Source organism: Hyperolius riggenbachi, chromosome 7 (genome assembly GCF_040937935.1).
Source record: "Hyperolius riggenbachi isolate aHypRig1 chromosome 7, aHypRig1.pri, whole genome shotgun sequence".
NCBI lineage: Eukaryota > Metazoa > Chordata > Amphibia > Anura > Hyperoliidae > Hyperolius > Hyperolius riggenbachi.
In genome coordinates, this window is record NC_090652.1 from 149697860 (window position 1) to 149721086 (window position 23227).

Genomic DNA, 23227 nt, shown 5'->3' on the forward strand with positions numbered 1-23227 from the left:
TAAGGCCCCGTTCACACTTGCGGTTTTGCTAAAACCGCACCGGATGTCCGGACCGCACCGGAGCCGGATCGGACCTGACCCGTACGGTTCCAGTCCGGATCCTGTCCGGATCCGGTCCGGTTGCATACGGTTTCCGTGCGGTATGAACACGGTTGCGGTCCGGATCCGGATTCTTAAAGAGATAACAACCTGTATAAATACCTGGGGTTCTGGGAGGTCAGCAGAAGCTCTGGGGTCATTGTTGGAGACAGCTGGACGTGTGGAGACCATCCTTGGATACAGAGACAGCAGTTGGGACCATGGATCCAGTCATTTTTTACGCTTATTACCTGGGAATTCTCTCCTTCCTGTTGTTTACCTACTACTATGTGGGGAGAAGGCGTGCTCCTCGCAGGAGATGGTGGGTGCACCCTCTACTAGCCAGGAGGCAGAGGAAGGGAGAGTTCCAGGCCCTCTACCGGGACCTCAGATGACACCCACAGAAGTTCTACAGCTACACTCGGATGTCTATTCCCCTGTAAGTATCTAGGCCTAAATACACCAACCCCCACCATCCCTAAACACCCCACCCTCACCCCCACAACACCTCATCCCTGTATACCTAGCTAAACACACCACCCTGACCCCCACACCCCTGTATACCTAGCTATACACTACACCCCTACCCTCCACAACACTCCCAAACCTCTGTAAACACACCTCCCCCATCCTCCACCCAACACCTTGTCCCACAACATAATTTACAGCTTCTTCCTTTCCATCTCCTGACAGGTTTGATACCCTTTTGGAGATGGTGAAGGATGACCTTAGGAAGAAGGATACCACGTTCAGGAGAGCAGTCACACCACAAGAACAACTACTCATCACACTGAGGTATGTAAAAACAAATTTTTTTATTGCAAAAACAACCACTTTCCAACATGGAAACATTCTTCCAACATGGAAGACAAAAAATAACATATCTATGGTATAGCCCGGTCAGTTTTAAGGAACACCAACCACCAACTTCGTGCTGGAAGAGTTGCAGGGCATAGCTGCCCAAGTGTCTTTCGGGGACACCAGTCCCTAATATTAAAGTGCTTCAAAAACCTAACCACTGGCACAGGACCCTCTGAGCCATGGATGAAGGACACAGGTCAGTGAAAAGGCTAGGCCTCTCACCGACCAGTGTAGGTGTCCTTCATCCATGGCTCCAAGGGTCTTGTGCAAGTGATTAGGAACAAGAACAAAGTGAGGAGCAAGAGGAACCGATGGCAGAGGAGCAGGACTACAGGTAGTGTCTTTCGGGGACACCAGGCCCTAAATTTTTAGTGCTTCTAAAACCTAACCACTGGCACAGGACCCTCTGAGCCATGGATGAAGGACACAGGTCAGTGAAAAGGCTAGGCCTCTCACCGACCAGTCAAGGTGTCCTTCATCCATGGCTCCAAGGGTCTTGTGCAAGTGATTAGGAACAAGAACAAAGTGAGGAGCAAGAGGAACCGATGGCAGAGGAGCAGGACTACAGGTAGTGTCTTTCGGGGACACCAGGCCCTAAATTTTTAGTGCTTCTAAAACCTAACCACTGGCACAGGACCCTCTGAGCCATGGATGAAGGACACAGGTCAGTGAAAAGGCTAGGCCTCTCACCGACCAGTCAAGGTGTCCTTCATCCATGGTTCAAAGGGTCTTGTGCAAGTGGTTAGGAACAAGAACAAAGTGAGGAGCAAGAGGAACCGATGGCAGAGGTGCATGACTACAGGTGCAGTGCAACAGGCACAAGGTTGTGACCCAGGTAGTGTCTTTCGGGGACACCAGGCCCTAAAATTGAAGTGCTTTAAAAACCTAACCACTGGCACAGGACCCTCTGAGCCATGGATGAAGGACACAGGTCAGTGAAAAGGCTAGGCCTCTCACCGACCAGTGAAGGTGTCCTTCACCCATGGCTCCAAGGGTCTTGTGCAAGTGATTAGGAACAACAAAGTAAGGAACAAGAGGAATCAAAGGCACAGGTGCAGGACTACAGGTGCAGTGCAACAGGCACAAGGTTGTGACCCAGGTAGTGTCTTTCGGGGACACCAGGCCCTAAAGTTCAAGTCCAGCAAAAACAAAAGTTCCCTGACATGGTCATCTGAACACCTCTGAACCTTGGTTGAAGGAGATGGGGCAGGGAAAAGGTTGGGCTAAAAAGCCCTGGGATGGTATCCTTTCTCCGAGGATCGGAGGTATTCAGAGGAGCATGTCCAGGAACAATTTGACTTTTTTTTTTCAAATTGTATCGGCACCACTACTAGAAAAGGTGGGAGTTGCTGCCTGGAAATCTGGACTCTCTTGGGTGCTGGTCGTGGATGAGCTGGACCCTGACAGCGGTGGCCCATATTGACTGCCTCTGTAGCCGGTGTACATCTGTGATGATTGCCAGCATGGCCGGCCTTTGACCTGAGCGACCGGAGCGGTCGCTCAGGGCGCCGGCTTCCAGGGGGGCGCACGCTTTCCTCCCTCCATAAAAGTGTCTTCCCCTGCACAGCTTCCCTCATTCCCTCTGATTAATGTGCCCTGCTCTGAGCTCCCTTCCTCCCTCCCTCCGATGTAGAAGAGAACGGTACAGGCAGCAGTGGCTCTCACCTTCCATCTCGCAAACACCAGCAGCTTTGCTCAGCTCTTGGGGCATTTTTCTGAATGGTGGCTTTAAGGGTCCTCGCTTGGTGAGGTCATCAAGCAAAGCCCTTACAAATTAATTCAGAAGAATGCCCGGGGAGCTAAGCAAAGAGCTGTTTGTGAGATGGACAGTGAGGCTGCAGACAGTGCAGAGCGACAAGTTTGGCTATAGCCTCTCTCAGCCAGCGATGGATCTGCACAGCAGGGGGGAGAGAGATCGGAGTGCTGCAGCTGGAAGCTAGTCTAACCGAGGTGAGAGTGGAGCTGAGAGCTGTGTAAGCTGCACAATTAAAACTAGTTTACTTTCTGTCTGACTTTGATCTGTTATCTCTGCAGCGTCCCCCTGAGCCCCTCCCCCTCTCTGCTTTCTCACTTCTCACCATAGTTTATTTAACCCTGCACGTCCCAGCCACACTGAATAAAGACTGGAGCACTAGTGAGAAACTATTCATCTCCTCTGCCTCTACCACTGTATCTTCCCTTCTTTCTGATGTGCCACTTTTTTATTTCTCACATCTATCTCCCTCCCCATTCTCATGCCTCTCTCCCTTCCACACAGTCCTTAGTGTTTTTATTATAAGGTGCCCATACATGGGTAGATCGACTAAGAGACAGATCTCTCTCTGATCGGAGAGAGATCCGCCGGCTGCCCATACACCACAGGCGATTCTCTCAGGAATCAGTTTTGTGACGCCGCCTCTCTGTCCCCCCAATGTAAATATCCATCATGCCCCCCTCAATCCGTGGCTTGTGCAGTATACTTTAACTGTCAGTGTCTGCTGCTGGCTGTCTCCGCACTACCTTCCAAACACACACCCCACGTAGTTGCCGGCATGTACGTGGGTACATGCGCCATCAACCAAGTGGGACACGTGTATGAGAATGGACCTTAAAGCCAGGGGCGGCCACCGACAGGTAAAGTATACTACACAGGGCTGCGGGGGAGGGGGGCACATTTTACATTGGGGGGACAGCTCAGGGAGTTTTGCTCCTCATCCTGATATTGCACCCCATTGCTGCCGTGCACCTGATCGAGCATGCCAGCCCTACATCTTGCAGCATGTCCAATCGATACATGCAACCAATTTCATCCCCAAATTGGTTGCACTATTGATCAGGCATGTTCTTGGCAGCACCGATTTATCTATGGTGTGTGTGTGTGTGTGTGTGTGTGTGTGTGTGTGTGTGTGTGTGTGTGTGAGATCTGCATGTGTTTGTGAGATCTGCATGTGTTTGTGAGATCTGCATGTGTGTGTGAGATCTGCATCTGTGTGTGAGATCTGCATTTGTGTGTGTGTGTGTGTGTGTGTGTGTGTGTGTGTGTGTGTGTGTGTGTGTGTGTGTGTGTGTGTGTGTGTGTGTGTGTGTGTGTGTGTGTGTGTGTGTGTGTGTGTGTGTTTGTGTGTGTGTGTGTGTGTGTGTGTGTGTGTGATCTGCATCTGTGTGTGATGTGTGTGTGTGTGTGTTCTGCGTGTGTATTTGATCTGCGTGTGTATTTGATCTGCGTGCGTGTGTGTGATCTGTGTCTGTGTGTGTGTGCGTGCGTGCGTGCATGCGCGTGAAGAGGATGGGGGGGGGCACCAAAATCTGGTTACGCTCAGGGCGCTGTGAAACCTAAGGCCGGCCCTGATTGCCAGGTGGGCACCGCTGTTGGTTGTGGGGGTCTAAAAATTGGTGGTTGCAATAATGGCGTGTCCATGTGTTGTTTGATCACCTCCAGCAAAGTGGAATGGCACGCCATCATGTTTTGGGAAGGCACCTTTTCCAAATATGGTATAAGAGACATCACAGTGTGAAAACACGGGTGTGCCTGCAATTTCAGTAGTTCCTTGCTTTGTTGATGCATTTGCTGCATCATGTTCTGCAGCTGGCCCACCGACTGATGATGCTGCGCACGCAGTTGGTCGATTTCTCCTCTGTGCATCTCATGCATCATTTTAAGCTCGTCCCTGTAGTGCCCATGTACAGCGTCGAGCTCACATTGCAGTGAACTGATGTGGGACTTGTACTGCTCCATGATATGGCCCCTGTCCTCATCTTGCAACTGCCGGGTTATGAGAGTTTGGTGGCTCTGAAGAATCCCGAGAAGTCCGGAGACAGCCCCGGACATCTCGGACTCTGTCTCTCTCCTTGTTGGGGGGAGGGTACCTCGACGCCTCACTGGTGGGGTGGTCCTCACTGGTGGTGTGGCAGCATCTTCCTGTCCTCTGGCCTGTGTCGGGGTTGCCCTGCGCGCTGGTTGTGCTGCAGTCTCTCGGTGCTCCTCACTTTGTTCTTGTTCCCCTGGATCTTCCATAGCGGTCGATTGTGGAGGTGCAGCTTCTTCCACACTCGGTCCTGCAACCTCAACATCCAAGCTCTCTTCTACCAAGTCATCATCAAAGGAGAGAGCTAGGATAGCTAAGGACTCACTCCTCCTACTCCTCTCCTCGGGGCAATAGGTTACATCGGCGACGTCATCATCCACCAAGCTCTCCTCACTGCTGAACCGTGCCTCCTGGGTCGGTTCCTCTTGCTCCAAATTGTCTTCAGTCCTGTAGATAAAAACAATATTTATTGGTGTGCCAAACAGCATGTGGCGTCAATTCACAGAGCTAGCAAACACTAGCAAACACTTTATCAACCGTTTCTACCAAACATTTGATAAAGCTTGTGAGAAAAGTTCGCTAGCCATGGGAATTGAGGCCAGTTTATAGCAATACATGGCCGAAGTCATGGTAGTTGTCTGCTAAAATGAGCTCTCAGTTCCTGCCCACAGTAGTGGTACTTACAGTCTAGGTTCCAGGCTTGCATTAATGAAAGACAATTGCTTGGCAAATTGGTAGTCTTTTTGTCGCTTTCCCCCGCCACTGCCACTTCGTTCGGCAAGTTTTTTCTTCCGTAGCCATTTCACGTATGCATCACGTATATTGCGCCACCTTGTCTTGAACCTTTCTCCTGTAACGACATGAAAAATTGATTTCGATTATTTCTCTTGTAGGTACATCGCAACTGGACAAACATATACATCGCTACATGTCACATTTCGTATTGGGAAGAGCACGGTGGCAGGCATCGTCGTGAGGACTTCGAGGATCCTTTGGACGTGACTGAGGGCCAGATACATGCCTGTGCCGGACACCACGAAATGGGAGGAGATCGCCCAGGGCTTCTGGACCGAGTGCAAGTTTCCTAATTGTGTTGGCGCACTGGATGGGAAACACATCCGGATTCAGAAACCCGTGGGGAGTGGCAGCCATTATTTCAACTATAAAAAATACTTCAGCATTGTTCTAATGGCAGTGGCAGATGCGGACTACAAGTTTGTGTACGTGGACGTGGGGTCGTACGGTAGTTCCAATAACTCTGGAATTTTCCAGTGTACGACCCTTTGCCGGCTGATGGAGGAAGGCAGACTGCGTCTCCCCCGTGACAGACCCTGGCCTGGGACAAGGGCACTGGCCTACCCCTATGTGTTTGTGGGGGACGAGGCCTTCGCCCTGTCCGACCATGTAATGCGTCCGTACCCAGACAGGGGACTTGATGCCAGCCAGCTACACTTCAATGCTCGGTTGAGCCGTGCAAGGAGAATGGTGGAGTGCACATTTGGGATCCTGGTGTCAAAGTGGAGGGTGTTCCACACGCCCATGCTGCTGAAACCGGGCAACGCAGTTGTCGTGGTGAAGGCAGCATGCATCCTCCACAACTTTGTGCGGCAGGAGGAAAGAGAGACTCCGGAACCCCCGAATGTGCTTCCACTAATGCCCCTGCGGAGGTATGCAACCAGGCCAAGGGTAGTGTCACTGCGGAACAGGGACCAACTGAGACTTTATTTTACCACACCACCAGGACGAGGGTGAATGTTTGGTTTTTAATATGTTTTGTTGAAATGTGTTTATTTTGGAGTTTCAAGTTTTTAAGTGATTTTAAATGTCTTAATTTTTTACAATAAATTGATGTTTAATAATTGGTCATTGTGTATGTTTTATGTGCACAGGTGGGGTACATCGCAGGTGGGTGGGAGACATCACAGGTGGGTGGGAGACATCACAGGTGGGTGGGATACATCACAGGTGGGGTACAGGTGGGTGGGATACATCACAGGTGGGTGGGATACATCACAGGTGGGGTACAGGTGGGTGGGATACATCAAAGGTGGGTGGGATACATCACAGGTGGGGTACAGGTGGGTGGGATACATCACAGGTGGGTGGGATACATCACAGGTGGGGTACAGGTGGGTGGGATACATCACAGGTGGGTGGGATACATCACAGGTGGGGTACAGGTGGGTGGGATACATCACAGGTGGGTGGGATACATCACAGGTGGGGTACAGGTGGGTGGGATACATCACAGGTGGGTGGGATACATCACAGGTGGGGTACAGGTGGGTGGGATACATCACAGGTGGGTGGGATACATCACAGGTGGGTGGGATACATCACAGGTGGGGTACAGGTGGGTGGGATACATCACAGGTGGGTGGGATACATCACAGGTGGGTGGGATACATCACAGGTGGGTGGGATACATCACAGGTGGGGTACAGGTGGGTGGGATACATCACAGGTGGGTGGGATACATCGCAGGTGGGTGGGATACATCACAGGTGGGGTACAGGTGGGTGGGATACATCACAGGTGGGGTACAGGTGGGTGGGATACATCACAGGTGGGTGGGATACATTACAGGTGGGTGGGATACATCACAGGTGGGGTACAGGTGGGTGGGATACATCACAGGTGGGTGGGATACATCACAGGTGGGGTACAGGTGGGTGGGATACATCACAGGTGGGTGGGATACATCACAGGTGGGGTACAGGTGGGTGGGATACATCACAGGTGGGTGGGATACATCACAGGTGGGGTACAGGTGGGTGGGATACATCACAGGTGGGTGGGATACATCACAGGTGGGTGGGATACATCACAGGTGGGGTACAGGTGGGTGGGATACATCACAGGTGGGTGGGATACATCACAGGTGGGTGGGATACATCACAGGTGGGTGGGATACATCACAGGTGGGGTACAGGTGGGTGGGATACATCACAGGTGGGTGGGATACATCACAGGCGGGGTACAGGTGGGTGGGATACATCACAGGTGGGTGGGATACATCACAGGTGGGGTACAGGTGGGTGGGGAACAGGTGGGTGGGCCACGGGTGGGTGGGCAACACGTGGGTGACACAAATCCATAGCAAAAGTGGAATACATCACAAGCTAACCACAAGCGCCCCCAAAAACTTCTAGTCAACATACCCTCTGTGCCTTGCTGTCTCTTGCTCAAGTGCTCAAAGTCCTCCACATACAGCTTGGCAATTTTTTTCCACAGGCCTCTGCATTTTTTGATGTTGCTGTGGTCCGCATCCCCCTTGTCCCACAGGGCTGGTACCTGCTGCACCTGTAGGATGAGGTCTTCTGATGTGTAGGGCCTCACCCCCTCGTTATCAGACATATCGTCAGACATGTTGCTGCCAAAGAGCTCCAGTATGAAGTCACTGCTGCTCCACTCTGTGAACGCTGGTGCCATGTGGTCCCCATCCAAAATGGCCACCATACCATAGAGTCAGCATAGGAAGTGTGGTATAACATCCGGTTTTTATAGCCAGTGTGTTGTGCGCTCTCCGGTTCTCATTGGTTTCCATTGGCCAGATGCAACATTCCGGCTCCGGTCCGGATACGTCAGCCGGACCAGCCGGACCAAAAAATAGCGCATGTTGGAACGGACGCCGGAGTCCGGATCCGGTCCGGCTCCGGTCCGGACGAAACGGACGCATGTGAACGGTCGCATAGACTTTCATTGCTATGCCGTGCGTCCGTTTCGTCCGGTCCGCATGCGGTCCGGCTCCGGCACGGCGATTCCGGATAGCAACCGCTAATGTGAACCGGGCCTTAGGTGCAAACTGTAAGTGTATGAGCACTGCAAGGTGCAAACTGTAAGTGTATGAGCAATGTAAGGTGCAAACTGTAAGTGTATGTGCAATGTAAGGTGCAAACTGTAAGTGTATGAGCACTGCAAGGTGCAAACTGTAAGTGTATGTGCAATGTAAGGTGCAAACTGTAAGTGTATGTGCAATGTAAGGTGCAAACTGTAAGTGTATGAGCAATGTAAGGTGCAAACTATAAGTGTATGAGCAATGTAAGGTGCAAACTGTAAGTGTATGTGCAATGTAAGGTGCAAACTGTAAGTGTATGAGCAATGTAAGGTGCAAACTGTAAGTGTATGAGCACTGCAAGGTGCAAACTGTAAGTGTATGAGCAATGTAAGGTGCAAACTGTAAGTGTATGTGCAATGTAAGGTGCAAACTGTAAGTGTATGAGCACTGCAAGGTGCAAACTGTAAGTGTATGTGCAATGTAAGGTGCAAACTGTAAGTGTATGAGCACTGCAAGGTGCAAACTGTAAGTGTATGAGCAATGTAAGGTGCAAACTGTAAGTGTATGTGCAATGTAAGGTGCAAACTGTAAGTGTATGAGCACTGCAAGGTGCAAACTGTAAGTGTATGTGCAATGTAAGGTGCAAACTGTAAGTGTATGTGCAATGTAAGGTGCAAACTGTAAGTGTATGAGCAATGTAAGGTGCAAACTATAAGTGTATGAGCAATGTAAGGTGCAAACTGTAAGTGTATGTGCAATGTAAGGTGCAAACTGTAAGTGTATGAGCAATGTAAGGTGCAAACTGTAAGTGTATGAGCACTGCAAGGTGCAAACTGTAAGTGTATGAGCAATGTAAGGTGCAAACTGTAAGTGTATGTGCAATGTAAGGTGCAAACTGTAAGTGTATGAGCACTGCAAGGTGCAAACTGTAAGTGTATGTGCAATGTAAGGTGCAAACTGTAAGTGTATGAGCACTGCAAGGTGCAAACTGTAAGTGTATGAGCAATGTAAGGTGCAAACTGTAAGTGTATGTGCAATGTAAGGTGCAAACTGTAAGTGTATGAGCACTGCAAGGTGCAAACTGTAAGTGTATGAGCAATGTAAGGTGCAAACTGTAAGTGTATGAGCAATGTAAAGTGCAAACTGTAAGTGTATGAGCAATGCAAGGTGCAAACTGTAAGTGTATGTGCAATGTAAGGTGCAAACTGTAAGTGTATGAGCAATGTAATGTGCAAACTGTAAGTGTATGTGCAATGTAAGGTGCAAACTGTAAGTGTATGTGCAATGTAAGGTGCAAACTGTAAGTGTATGTGCAATGTAAGGTGCAAACTGTAATTGTATGTGCAATGTTAGGTGCAAACTGTAAGTGTATGTGCAATGTAAGGTGCAAACTGTAAGTGTATGAGTAATGCAAGGTGCAAACTGTAAGTGTATGAGTAATGCAAGGTGCAAACTGTAAGTGTATGTGCAATGTAAGGTGCAAACTGTAAGTGTATGAGCAATGTAAGGTGCAAACTGTAAGTGTATGTGCAATGTAAGGTGCAAACTGTAAGTGTATGTGCAATGTAAGGTGCAAACTGTAAGTGTATGAGCAATGTAAGGTGGAAACTGTAAGTGAATAAACAATGTAAAGAGCAAATTAAGCTTGTATTTTATTTCTTTCCTCTTTTTAAAGAAGAAAAAGGAAAAAAAACCAAGGAATCTATTACAAAATAAAACATTCAGTTGATTAGGCTGTTATTGAAGCAGCAAATTCTTGGCAGTGTTGCTAAAGCTGGCCACTAACGGTCCAATTTCTAGCGAAAAATCGTTCGAGCGATCAGAAATTCTGATCGTATTGGTTGTAAATAATCTCCATTGATGGACACAATCGATTATGAGCGAGTGAAAAAAATGTCGCCCGAATGAATTTTCGTCGAATGAAAATTTGGATTTTCTTGGTGGTCGTGATAGATCGGAAGCAATGATTGGTTAGTTGATGGTGTAGTGAACGATTTTTCGTCCGATCAGAATTTCTGATCGCTCGAACGATTTTTCGCTAGAAATTGGACCGTTAGTGGCCAGCTTAAGTTTGTTCACAGAGTATTTTTCCTGTAACCGCTATTTCATACTCGCATCAGTGAATGGGCACTTTGTAATAACCAGGTACATTGCTTCATAATAGAATCCCTTGGAGTTATGCAACAGCAAACTTTCTACATAACAGCTCTCTGTGCTGTATATTATAACCTGTAAAATCACAAACCACCAACAAGGGGCAGTACAAGACAAGATTTCAGCAAGGAGACAAAGACAAACAGAGCACAGAGACAAACCAGAAGCAGACAAACCAGAAGCAAAGGATATTTTGTTCATATCAACAAGCATATTAGTAGTACAGATCTGAGATCTCTTTAAAATATTAAGCATCCTGAGCAATGATTGCATGTTTCAAATTGATAATTTTCTTTTTTCTTCATTTCTTAACTGAGACTCCCAATTTTAAAGCGGATCCGAGATGAAAAAATAACTATAGCTAGTAACTTTTTTTATATATCTTATCTAAAGTTTAGATACTTTAACCACTTCCCGACCGCCGTATTGACAAATGGCGGCCGGGAAGTGGACCCCGCAAGGACCGCCGTATTGACAAATGGCGGCGGTCCTTGTAGGAGCATGGGCGGAGCGATCGCGTCATCATCCGCCTGGCGCCGCTCACCCGCCGCAACATCCCGCCGGCCATACGGAAGCGCTGGCGGGATGTTAACCCGACGATCGCCGCATACAAAGTGTATAATACACTTTGTAATGTTTACAAAGTGTATTATACAGGCTACCTCCTGCCCTGGTGGTCCCAGTGTCTGAGGGACCACCAGGGCAGGCTGCAGCCACCCTAGTCTGCACCCAAGCACACTGATTTCTCCCCCCCCTGCCCCAGATCGCCCACAGCACCCATCAGACCCCCCCCTGCCCACCCCCCAGACCCCTGTTTGCACCCAATCACCCCCCTAATCACCCATCAATCACTCCCTGTCACTATCTGTCAACGCTATTTTTTTTTATCCCCCCCCCCTGCCCCCTGCTCCCTCCTGATCACCCCCCACCCCTCAGATTCTCCCCAGACCCCCCCCCCCAGACCCCCCTCCCATGTACTGTATGCATCTATCCCCCCTGATCACCTGTCAATCACCTGTCAATCACCTGTCAATCACCCATCAATCACCCATCAATCACCCCCTGTCACTGCCACCCATCAATCAGCCCCTAACCTGCCCCTTGCGGGCAATCTGATCACCCACCCACACCAATAGATCGCCCGCAGATCCGACATCAGATCACCACCCAAGCGCAGTGTTTACATCTATTCTCTCCTCTAAACACCCACTAATTACCCATCAATCACCCATCAATCACCCCCTATCACCACCTGTCACTGTTACCCATCAGATCAGACCCTAATCTGCCCCTTGCGGGCACCTAATCACCCGCCTACACGCTCAGATTGCCCTCAGACCCCCCCCTTATCAATTCGCCAGGGCATTATTTACATCTGTCCTTCCCTGTAATAACCCACTGATCACCTGTCAATCACCTGTCAATCACCCATCAATCACCCCCTGTCACTGCCACCCATCAATCACCCCCTGTCACTGCCACCCATCAATCAGCCCCTAACCTGCCCCTTGCGGGCAAACTGATCACCCACCCACACCAATAGATCGCCCGTAGATCCGACATCAGATCACCACCCAAGTGCAGTGTTTACATCTATTCTCTCCTCTAAACACCCACTAATTACCCATCAATCACCCATCAATCACCCCCTATCACCACCTGTCACTGTTACCCATCAGATCAGACCCTAATCTGCCCCTTGCGGGCACCCAATCACCCGCCTACACGCTCAGATTGCCCTCAGACCCCCCCTTATCAATTCGCCAGGGCATTATTTACATCTGTCCTTCCCTGTAATAACCCACTGATCACCTGTCAATCACCTGTCAATCACCCATCAATCACCCCCTGTCACTGCCACCCATCAATCACCCCCTGTCACTGCCACCCATCAATCAGCCCCTAACCTGCCCCTTGCGGGCAATCTGATCACCCACCCACACCAATAGATCGCCCGCAGATCCGACGTCCGATCACCTCCCAAGTGCAGTGTTTACATCTGTTCTCTACCCTAAACACCCACTAATTACCCATCAATCACCCTCTGTCACTGCTACCTATCAGATTAGACCCCTATCTGCCCCTAGGGCCACACCCTCAGAATGCCCTCAGACCCCAGCCCCGATCACCTCGCCAGTGCATTGCTTGCATCTATTCCCCCCTCTAATCACACCTTGAGACACCCATCAATCACCTCCTGTCACCCCCTAGCACACCTACCCATCAGATCAGGCCCTAATTTGCCCCGTGTGGGCTCCTGATCACTCGGCCAAACCCTCAGATCCCCCTCAGACCCCCTTCCGATCACCTCCCCAGTGCATTGATTGCATCTATTTTCCCCTCTAACCACCCCCTGAGACACCCATCAATCACCTCCTGTCACCCCCCTAGCACTCCTATCCATCAGATCAGGCCCAATACAACCTGTCATCTAAAAGGCCACCCTGCTTATGACCGGTTCCACAAAATTCGCCCCCTCATAGACCACCTGTCATCAAAATTTGCAGATGCTTATACCCCTGAACAGTCATTTTGAGACATTTGGTTTCCAGACTACTCACGGTTTTGGGCCCGTAAAATGCCAGGGCGGTATAGGCACCCCACAAGTGACCCCATTTTAGAAAAAAAGACACCCCAAGGTATTCTGTTAGGTGTATGACGAGTTCATAGAAGATTTTATTTTTTGTCAAAAGTTAGCGGAAATTGATTTTTTATGGTTTTTTTTCACAAAGTGTCATTTTTCACTAACTTGTGACAAAAAATAAAATCTTCTATGAACTCGCCATACACCTAACGGAATACCTTGGGGTGTCTTCTTTCTAAAATGGGGTCACTTGTGGGGTTCCTATACTGCCCTGGCATTTTAGGGGCCCTAAAACCGCGAGGAGTAGTCTAGAAAACAAATGCCTCAAAATGACCTGTGAATAGGACGTTGGGCCCCTTAGCGCACCTAGGCTGCAAAAAAGTGTCACACATGTGGTACCTCCGTACTCAGGAAAAGTAGTATAATGTGTTTTGGGGTGTATTTTTACACATACCCATGCTGGGTGGGAGAAATTTCTATGTAAATGGACAATTGTGTGTAAAAAAATCAAACAATTGTCATTTACTGAGATTTTTCTCCCACTTAGCATGGGTATGTGTAAAAATACACCCCAAAACACATTATACTACTTCTCCTGAGTACGGCGGTACCACATGTGTGGCACTTTTTTACACCCTAAGTACGCTAAGGGGCCCAAAGTCCAATGAGTACCTTTAGGATTTCACAGGTCATTTTGCGACATTTGGTTTCAAGACTACTCCTCACGGTTTAGGGCCCCTAAAATGCCAGGGCAGTATAGGAACCCCACAAATGACCCCATTCTAGAAAGAAGACACCCAAAGGTATTCCGTACGGAGTATGATGTGTTCATAGAAGATTTTATTTTTTGTCACAAGTTAGCGGAAAATGACACTTTGTGAAAAAAAACAATTAAAATCAATATCCGATAACTTGTGACAAAAAAATAAAAACTTCTATGAACTCACCATACTCCTAACGGAATACTTTGGGGTGTCTTCTTTCTAAAATGGGGTCATTAGTGGGGTTCCTATACTGCCCTGGCATTTTAGGGGCCCTAAACCGTGAGGAGTAGTCTTGAAACAAAAATGACCTGTGAAATCCTAAAGGTACTCATTGGACTTTGGGCCCCTTAGTGCAGTTAGGGTGCAAAAAAGTGCCACACATGTGGTATCGCCGTACTCAGGAGAAGTAGTACAATGTGTTTTGAGGTGTATTTTTACACATACCCATGCTGGGTGGGAGAAATACCTCTGTAAATGACAATCTTTTGATTTTTTTACACACAATTGTCCATTTACAGAGTTATTTCTCCCACCCAGCATGGGTATGTGTAAAAATACACCCCAAAACACATTGTACTACTTCTCCCGAGTACGGTGATACCACATGTGTGGCCTTTTTTTGCACCCTAACTGCGCTAAGGGGCCCAAAGTCCAATGAGTACCTTTAGGATTTCACAGGTCATTTTTGTTTCAAGACTACACCTCACGGTTTAGGGCCCCTAAAATGCCAGGGCAGTATATGAACCCCACAAATGACTCCATTTTAGAAAGAAGACACCCCAAGGTATTCTGTTAGTAGTACGGTGAGTTCATAGAAGATTTTATTTTTTGTCACAAGTTAGCGGAAATTGATTTTTATTGTTTTTTTTCACAAAGTGTCATTTTCCGCTAACTTGTGACAAAAAACAAAATCTTCTATGAACTCACCGTACTACTAACTGAATACCTTGGGGTGTCTTCTTTCTAAAATGGGGTCATTTGTGGGGTTCCTATACTGTCCTGGCATTTTAGGGGCCCTAAACCGTGAGGAGTAGTCTTGAAACGAAATTTCTCAAAATGACCTGTGAAATCCTAAAGGTACTCATTGGACTTTGGGCCCCTTAGCGCAGTTAGGGTGCAAAAAAGTGCCACACATGTGGTATCGCCGTACTCAGGAGAAGTAGTATAATGTGTTTTGGGGTGTATTTGTACACATACCCATGCTGAGTGGGAGAAAGATCTCTGTAAATGGACAATTGTGTGTAAAAAAAATTAACAAATTGACATTTACAGAGATATTTCTCCCACCCAGCATCGGTATGTGTAAAAATACACCCCAAAACACATTATACTACTTCTGAGTACGGCAATACCACATGTGTGGCACTTTTTTGCAGCCTAACTGCGCTAAGGGGCCCAAAGTCCAATGAGCACCTTTAGGCTTTACAGGGGTGCTTACAAATTAGCACCCCCCAAAATGCGAGGACAGTAAACACACCCCACAAATGACCCCATTTTGGAAAGTAGACACTTCAAGGTATTCAGAGAGGGGCATGGTGAGTCCGTGGCAGATTTCATTTTTTTTTGTCGCAAGTTAGAAGTAATGGAAACTTTTTTTTTTTTGTCACAAAGTGTCATTTTCCGCTTACTTGTGACAAAAATTAATATCTTCTATGAACTCACTATGCCTCTCAGTGAATACTTTGGGATGTCTTCTTTCCAAAATGGGGTCATTTGGGGGGTATTTATACTATCCTGGAATTCTAGCCCCTCATGAAACATGTCAGGTGGTCAGAAAAGTCATAGATGCTTGAAAATGGGAAAATTCACTTTTTGCACCATAGTTTGTAAACGCTATAACTTTTACCCAAACCAATAAATATACACACTGAATGGTTTTTTTTTTTATCAAAGACATGGTTGTCCACATTTTTCGCGCTGCATGTATACAGAAATTTTACTTTATTTGAAAAATGTCAGCACAGAAAGTTAAAAAAAAATCATTTTTTTGCCAAAATTCATGTCTTTTTTGATGAATATAATAAAAAGTAAAAATCGCAGGAGCAATCAAAAAGCACCAAAAGAAAGCTTTATTAGTGACAAGAAAAGGAGCCAAAATTCATTTAGGTGGTAGGTTGTATGAGCGAGCAATAAACCGTGAAATCTGCAGTGGTCTGAATGGAAAAAAAGTGGCCGGTCCTTAAGGGGGGTAAAGCCCTAGGTCCTCAAGTGGTTAAACCCTAAGTCCAGCTGCAAACAGCTTCAACAGTATATGATTATTTCTTCCTGTGATACAATGAGAGCAGCCATTTTCTGTTTGTCACATTACACACAGGCAAGCTGATCTGTATCTCCAGCCCTCAGCCTGTGAATACTCCACTCCCCTCTCCACCCCTTTGCCTCTGAAATCAGTGTATACTGTATATAGGGGGAGGAGTAGAGGTATATATAAAGTATCGGGGGGCCGCCGATCGTCTTACCTTCGGCAGCTGCTTCCCCTGTAACTGGCTCCCTCTCCCTCCGCTACTCTGACCGCATGTCAGAGCGACCCGCTGCGCCCCTATGACAGGACAGCGGGTCGCCTATCAGCACGCATACAGGAAGTCTTCCTGTATGCACACTGATAGGCGACCCGCTGTCCTGTCATAGCGGCGCAGCGGGTCGCTCTGACATGCGGTCAGAGTAGCGGAGGGAGAGGGAGACAGTTACAGGGGAATCGGCCGTCTGCCTTGATGCCAGTGCGTGCTGCCCATGGCCCCTCCTCACACAGCGGCTTCCTGCTTCCGCTCCAGCTCCACTGTGTGCCTCCACCAATCAGCGTACAGTGGGGCAGGCAAATTATAATGAGACATGCATCCTCGTCAGGCTCAGCTCCCATGATTAAATGCAGCATGGGACTGAACGCTGAGGTACTGGAGAAGTTGGGGGCGCGGCTCCTGTAGTTAATAAGTTTATTAAGCTATTCCTCTGATAAAAATAAGCATTTTGGAGGAAGAATGCCCCAGAAACTATATGTATGGGGCACAAAACTGAGGACAGCAAAAGTTTGTCTCGGATTCACTTTAAGGTTTCATGCTGTATTGTATCATATTCCAGGATTAGGTTATATTGAATTAAATTAATGCATCTACAGAAGTTGACAGAACAAATCTGCAGTTTTTTACACTGGTACACATGGTAGATGAAATCCGTCCGAGGTGGTCAATAACAACCGCCTCTGACGAGAATATAGTGTGTGTACAGTGGCCCCTGATGCTCCCTGACACCCCCAGCCAGTGATCAGCCTAGCAGATCAACTTGGCCAAGCACCGGCTGAGAGCAGTATCCTCCCCACTCAACCCACCCGCATTGTGACATCACTCTCGCAGTGCTCCATCAGCAACAGGACATATTGCTAGCTTGCAGGCTAGTGACACATCTGTTCAGCTTCAGCCCTGCAATTGTGTGTATGATCAGATGACAACTGCAAGTCATAGAGACGGCAGAGTGGGTGGCTGAGGTTCCCGACGTGTGGCGTGGACGGCAGTTGTTGTGGGTATGTGCGGCGATTTGTCAATATTTGTCGGTATTCCTCCGTTTCTTGTACCAGCGGTCTCTCTTCCTTAAAGGATACCCGAAATGACATGTGACATGATGAGATAGACATGTGTATGTACAGTGCCTAGCACACAAATTATGCTGTGTTCCTTTTTTTCTTTCTGTTTGAAAGAGTTACATTTCAGTGGCTGACTCAGTTCTGACTCAGACAGGAAGTGACTACAGTGTGACCCTCACTGATAAGAAAGTCCAACTATAAAACACTTTCCTAGCAGAAAATGGGCTTGATTCACAAAGCGGTGCTAACTGTTAGCACGCCTGTGAAAACCCCCTTAGCACGTCTAAACAAGCTTTTCGCGCATAAAACTTTAGGCGCGCAAAACTTTATGCGCATAACACTTTACGCGCGTACTGCACAGAGCGCAGGGCGCTCCACGCGAAGTGCCCATTAAAGCCTATGGGACTTAGCGCGCGAGAAATCCGGTGCTAACCTACTTAGCACCCTGGTTAGCGCGTCTAAAGACTTTAGACGTGCTAAGTAGGTTAGCACCGCTTTGTGAATCAAGCCCAATGACTTCTAAGAGCAAGAAAGAGATAAAAAGGGGAATTTCTTATCAGTGAGGGTCACACTGTAGTCACTTCCTGTCTGAGCCAGGACTGAGTCAGCCACTTACCTACCTGATATGTAACTCTTTCAGGCAGAGAAAGAAAAAAAGGAACACAGCACAGTTATTTGTGTGTTAGGCACTGTACATACACATGTCTATCTCATCATGTCACATGTCACTTTGCGTATCTTTTCAGGGGCAGATACCTCTGGTACTTAAATGGTTAATGCAGACTCATCCTAGATCTGCTAGGATTTGAAAGCATTACAGCAAAAAACTTGGGATGGTCGCTGGATTCCGCGGAATTAAGAATTCCGTGATTCCGGTCGGAATTTGGTGATTCCGTTCTGTTGTGACGGAACGGAATTGCTATATTGGAAAAATATAAAATTCGTTTGAATTTTACGGAATGCAAATTTTTTTTCCCACCGAACTGATTTCTACCTAATAAGAAGAATTTCTGCTCGACAGACTTCCTTATACCTTCCTCCCTTCTTCCTCCCTTCTCCTCCTCCGGAGGAGAAGAGTCTTGTCTTCCAGGGAATTGTAGGATTTCTAAATGTATGTGTGTCTTTTGGAGGAAGGAAGTAAGTCTGCTCCAAGAAGTTTCAGCATGTAGTGTTGCTGGTGGTATAGTGGTGAGGAGAGCTGCCTACCAAGCACTAGACCTGGGCTCGATTCCCGGCCAATGTATGTAAGCTGGCTTTTGAAATCCTACAATTCCCTGGAAGACAAGAAAGGAAGAAGAAAAAGGACTAAGGGAACAGTCAATAGGGCATATGGGCTACCATGTAGCATAAACAAGGTTCCATTTGCGATTAGTTTAATTTTTCTGCCGGAATCCCACGGAATTTCGCAAAATTCCGGTGGAATTTTCATATCGACGGAATTAAGCGCTGGCGGAATCCGCGAATTCCGGCGGAACGGAATTTGCTCTTTCCGATCATCCCTACAAAAAACTGAAATGATCTCTTCTCACCCTGTTTACTGCCACATCTTACATACTGTGCTTCACTTGTAATATATATACCGTTTGCCCTTGTATTGATTTGTTTGTGTCTGTTAAGCAACTGCCAAATCAAATTTGTTTGGCACACTTATTTGGCCAAATAAATTGATAAATTGATTCTGATTTAAGAGTATACATTTACACAGAAAAGATTTATTTTAGGAGTGATTGTTAGAAACATAGGGCCTGATGCATGAAGCAGCGGTAACATTTTTTACTAGCACTAAAGCATACATATCAAACCCTGGACTGCAGGCCAAATCTGGCCTGAAGACTCATCAAATTTAGCCCTCAAGTGGTTTCCCCACTTTGCATTATGTTTTGCCCACTGTAGACTGCCAGGGAGGCTATATTGGTGGTAAAGCTCTAGATCACCAGGGAAGCCATATGGGGGAGGGAGGGGGAAAGCACTAGACACCAGGGAACTGTATAGGGGAGGGAGGGGGACCACTAGACACCAGGTAACTGTTTAGGTGTTAGGGGGGGGGGCACTAGACACCAAGGAAATATTTAGGGGTGGGAGGGAAACCACTAGACACCAGGGAACTGTATAGGTGAAAGAGGAGGCCACTAGACAGTGTTACCTCCAGTACCACGCATTGCATTTATACCCCATCTTATTGTTACCCTAACTCTCTTTGCCGAGAACTTCTCGATGCAACCCCACTCCTATCATGTTACCACCCCCTCCCTTTAGATTGTAAGCCTTTGGCAGGGCCCTCCCTCCTTGTGTATCCTACCTGATCATGCATCCTGATCACAGAACAACGTGAACTTGAATTACTTGGACTACTACTTCAGTGTATGATTTGACATTGTGGGCCATATCCTATTCAAGGTGATAAGTAGCTTGCAGATGCGAGCTACTTATCACCTTGCCATCGCGTGAGGATTACCGGCAAATCCTATTGCCCATATCCTTCGCGCGATGGCCGATCGTTAGGGAGCATTAATCAGGCGAAAGCCTGAGCGATGCTCCCTTTTACCGAGCGATGGGGAGTGAGGTTTACGCTGTGGTGCTGTCCATCAGCACCACGGCCTCACTCCCCACACATGCGCACTCGCCCGCCGAACATCGCCGCCATCTTCCGTCGCAGCATCTGGGGGTCTCCTTTAATCAGGAGACCCCCAGAGCTCCCTGTTGGGTCGCCGCACAGTTTAGAAGCCCCCATGCAGCTCTGCTAAGGCTCCCGTCATTATAAATACTTCCGCCGATCACCCGACGCCTCTCGCCGCAAAATCCGTCACGTAATTACAGTGTATCTAACACTGTAATTACTGTCCGCATAGGAGCCCGGGCAAAGCATCTTTGAATCTGCAGCCGGGCTCCCCATTGTTCCACTGCCTGAGCCATTTTATTGGTTCAGGCAGCGGAAAAGTTTGTTACATGTGAAAGGGGGCATGTAGACAATAGACAGACAGAAAAATAGAAGATAAAAACTAATAATAACTATATTGTTTAAGCAGCAGTGAGATTACATAACAGGCATAACTTGATAAAGGGAGCAACTTGATTTGGCCCGCAGTGCGAGACTATCGTGTTTCGCGAGGGTGGTAGCTCGAGTTCAGCAGGCGGACGGCTTGGGGAAAGAAAGTATTTAAATGTCTGGTGGTCTTGGTAGGGATGGATCTGTAACGGCGACCCAAGGGCAGGCGGTCAAAGTAACGACTGCCGGGGTGGGAGGGGTCGTTCCGTATTTTGTTTGCTCTCGGCCACAGTCTAGAGGTGTGTAGGAGGTCCAGAGGTGGAAGGGATGACCCAATGTCAATCTCTGCAGTATTTATTACTCTCTGGAGCTTGAGTCTGTCACTCGTAGTGGCGCCTGTATACCATACGACTATGGAGGAGCAAAGTATAGACTCAATGGTGGCAGTGTAAAAAGCTGTCATCAGTTCCCGCGGCATCCCAAATTTCCTCAGCTGCCTCAGGAAGAATAGCGTCTGCTGGGCCTTCTTCTGAACCTTGGTGGTGTTCTCAGCCCACTTCAAGTCATTGGTGATGGTGGCACCTAGAAAGCGGACACTCGACACCCTGGAGACGTCGGTGCCTTCAATGGTGACTGGGTCGAGTGTGTGGGGGCGCCTTCTGAAATCCACTATCAGTTCAACTGTCTTTGCCGCGTTGAGAACAAGCTGGTTGTCCTTACACCACCTGAAGATACGTTCAATCTCATTCCGGTATGCATGTTCACCGTCGCTGCCAATAAGCCCCAGGATGGTTGTGTCATCTGCAAATTTAATGACCTTGACCGAGTTATCAGCTGATGTGCACCTGTTAGTGTAAAGGGAAAACAGGATTGGGGACAGTACGCACCCTTGCGGGGCACCTGTGTTTGTAGTTCTTTCCTGTGAGGAGCAGTTGCCAAGCTTCACCAGTTGCGTCCTGTTTGTTAGGAAGTCCTTGATCCAGGAGCACAGAGTGTGGACAAGACCAAGTTGCTGCAGATTGTCGTATAGGATGTTTGGGCAGATTGTATTGAAGGCCGAGCTGAAGTCAAGGAAGAGGATCCTGGCGTAGGTGTCAGGGCCATCGAGGTGTTCGGCGGTGTATGTCAAAGCAATGTTTATGGCGTCATCGATGGACCTGTTTGCTCTGTACGCAAACTGAAGTGGGTCCAGGAGGGAGTCAGTGGCTCGCTTAACCACTTGCCGACCGCTTATACCGTGCGTCGGCAAAGTGGCAGCTGCACTAGTACTGCGTCGCCAGCTGCAGGCTGATTAATCAGGAAGCAGCCGCTCGCGCGAGCGGCTGCTTCCTGTCAATTCACGGCGGGGGGCTCCGTGAATAGCCTGCGGGCCACCGATGGCGTCTCGCAGGCTAAATGTAAACACAAGCGGAAATAATCCGCTTTGTTTACATTGTACGGCACTGCTGCGCAGCAGCGCCGTAAGGCAGATCGGCGATCCCCGGCCAATCAGCGGCCGGGGATCACCGCCATGTGACAGAGGACGTCCTGTCACTGGCTGCACAGGACGGATAGCGTCCTGTGCAGCCCGGATCACTGGGGGGACAGGTAGGAGAGGGAGGGGGAGAGAATGTCGCCGCGGAGGGGGCTTTGAGGTGCCCCCCCCGCAACATGCCACCAGCAGGAGCGATCAGACCCCCCCTGCACATCATCCCCATAGGGGGGAAAAAAGGGGGGCGATCTGATCGCTCTGCCTGCCCGCTGATCTGTGCTGGGGGCTGCAGAGCCCACCCAGCACAGATCCCATCAAACAGCGCTGGTCCTTAAGGGGGGGTAAAGGGTGGGTCCTCAAGTGGTTAAGGTGAGAGAGGACCAGTCTTTCCAGGACCTTCATGATAGTGGGAGTAAGGGCTACGGGCCTGTAGTTGTTGAGATCACAGATGCCCGGCTTCTTGGGGACCGGAATAATCGTGGATTTTTTAAGGCAGGCTGGAACTTTACCCTCCTTCAGTGATTTGCTGAAAAGGGAGGTGAGGACAGGAGTGAGCTGGGTAGCGCAGGTTTTCAGGCAGTTTGATGACACGCCGTCCGGGCCCGAGGCCTTCCTGGGGTTGAGCCTCCGGAGGTGTTTCAGGACGTCAGCTTCAAGGACTAGTAACGGAGCTGAGACCGGTGGCCCCCCTGGTGGGGTTGCTTGTGTCTCGAGTGGGGTGGGTTTCTTCTCGAATCTGCAATAAAACTCACTGAGTTGCTCGGCAAGGTCTGTGCTAGGTGATGCGTGCTGAGGGGGAGGTTTTAGGTTAGTGGCTGCCCTTAAGCCTTTCCAGACGTCGCGTGGATTGTTAGACTGGAGGCTGAGACGCAGCTTGTTCGAGTAGTTCCTCTTCGCTGCCGTTAGTTCACGGTTGAGGGTGTTCCTGGCCTCTCTGAACTCTTCAGGGGTGCCGGATATGTGGGCTTCTGCCTTGAGTTTCCGGAGCCGATGTAGCTTGCCGTTGAACCACGGCTTGCTGTTGGGGAAGACTTTGAAGGTCTTCGTTGGGATGCATGTCTCCTCGCAGAAGCTGATGTAGGACGTAACATTTCCAGCCCATTCCTCCAGACAAGGTGACTCCAGGGCTGACCAGTTGGTACATTCGAAACAGGCCTGAAGTTGCTGCTTCGCTTCCTCTGTCCATTTCTTG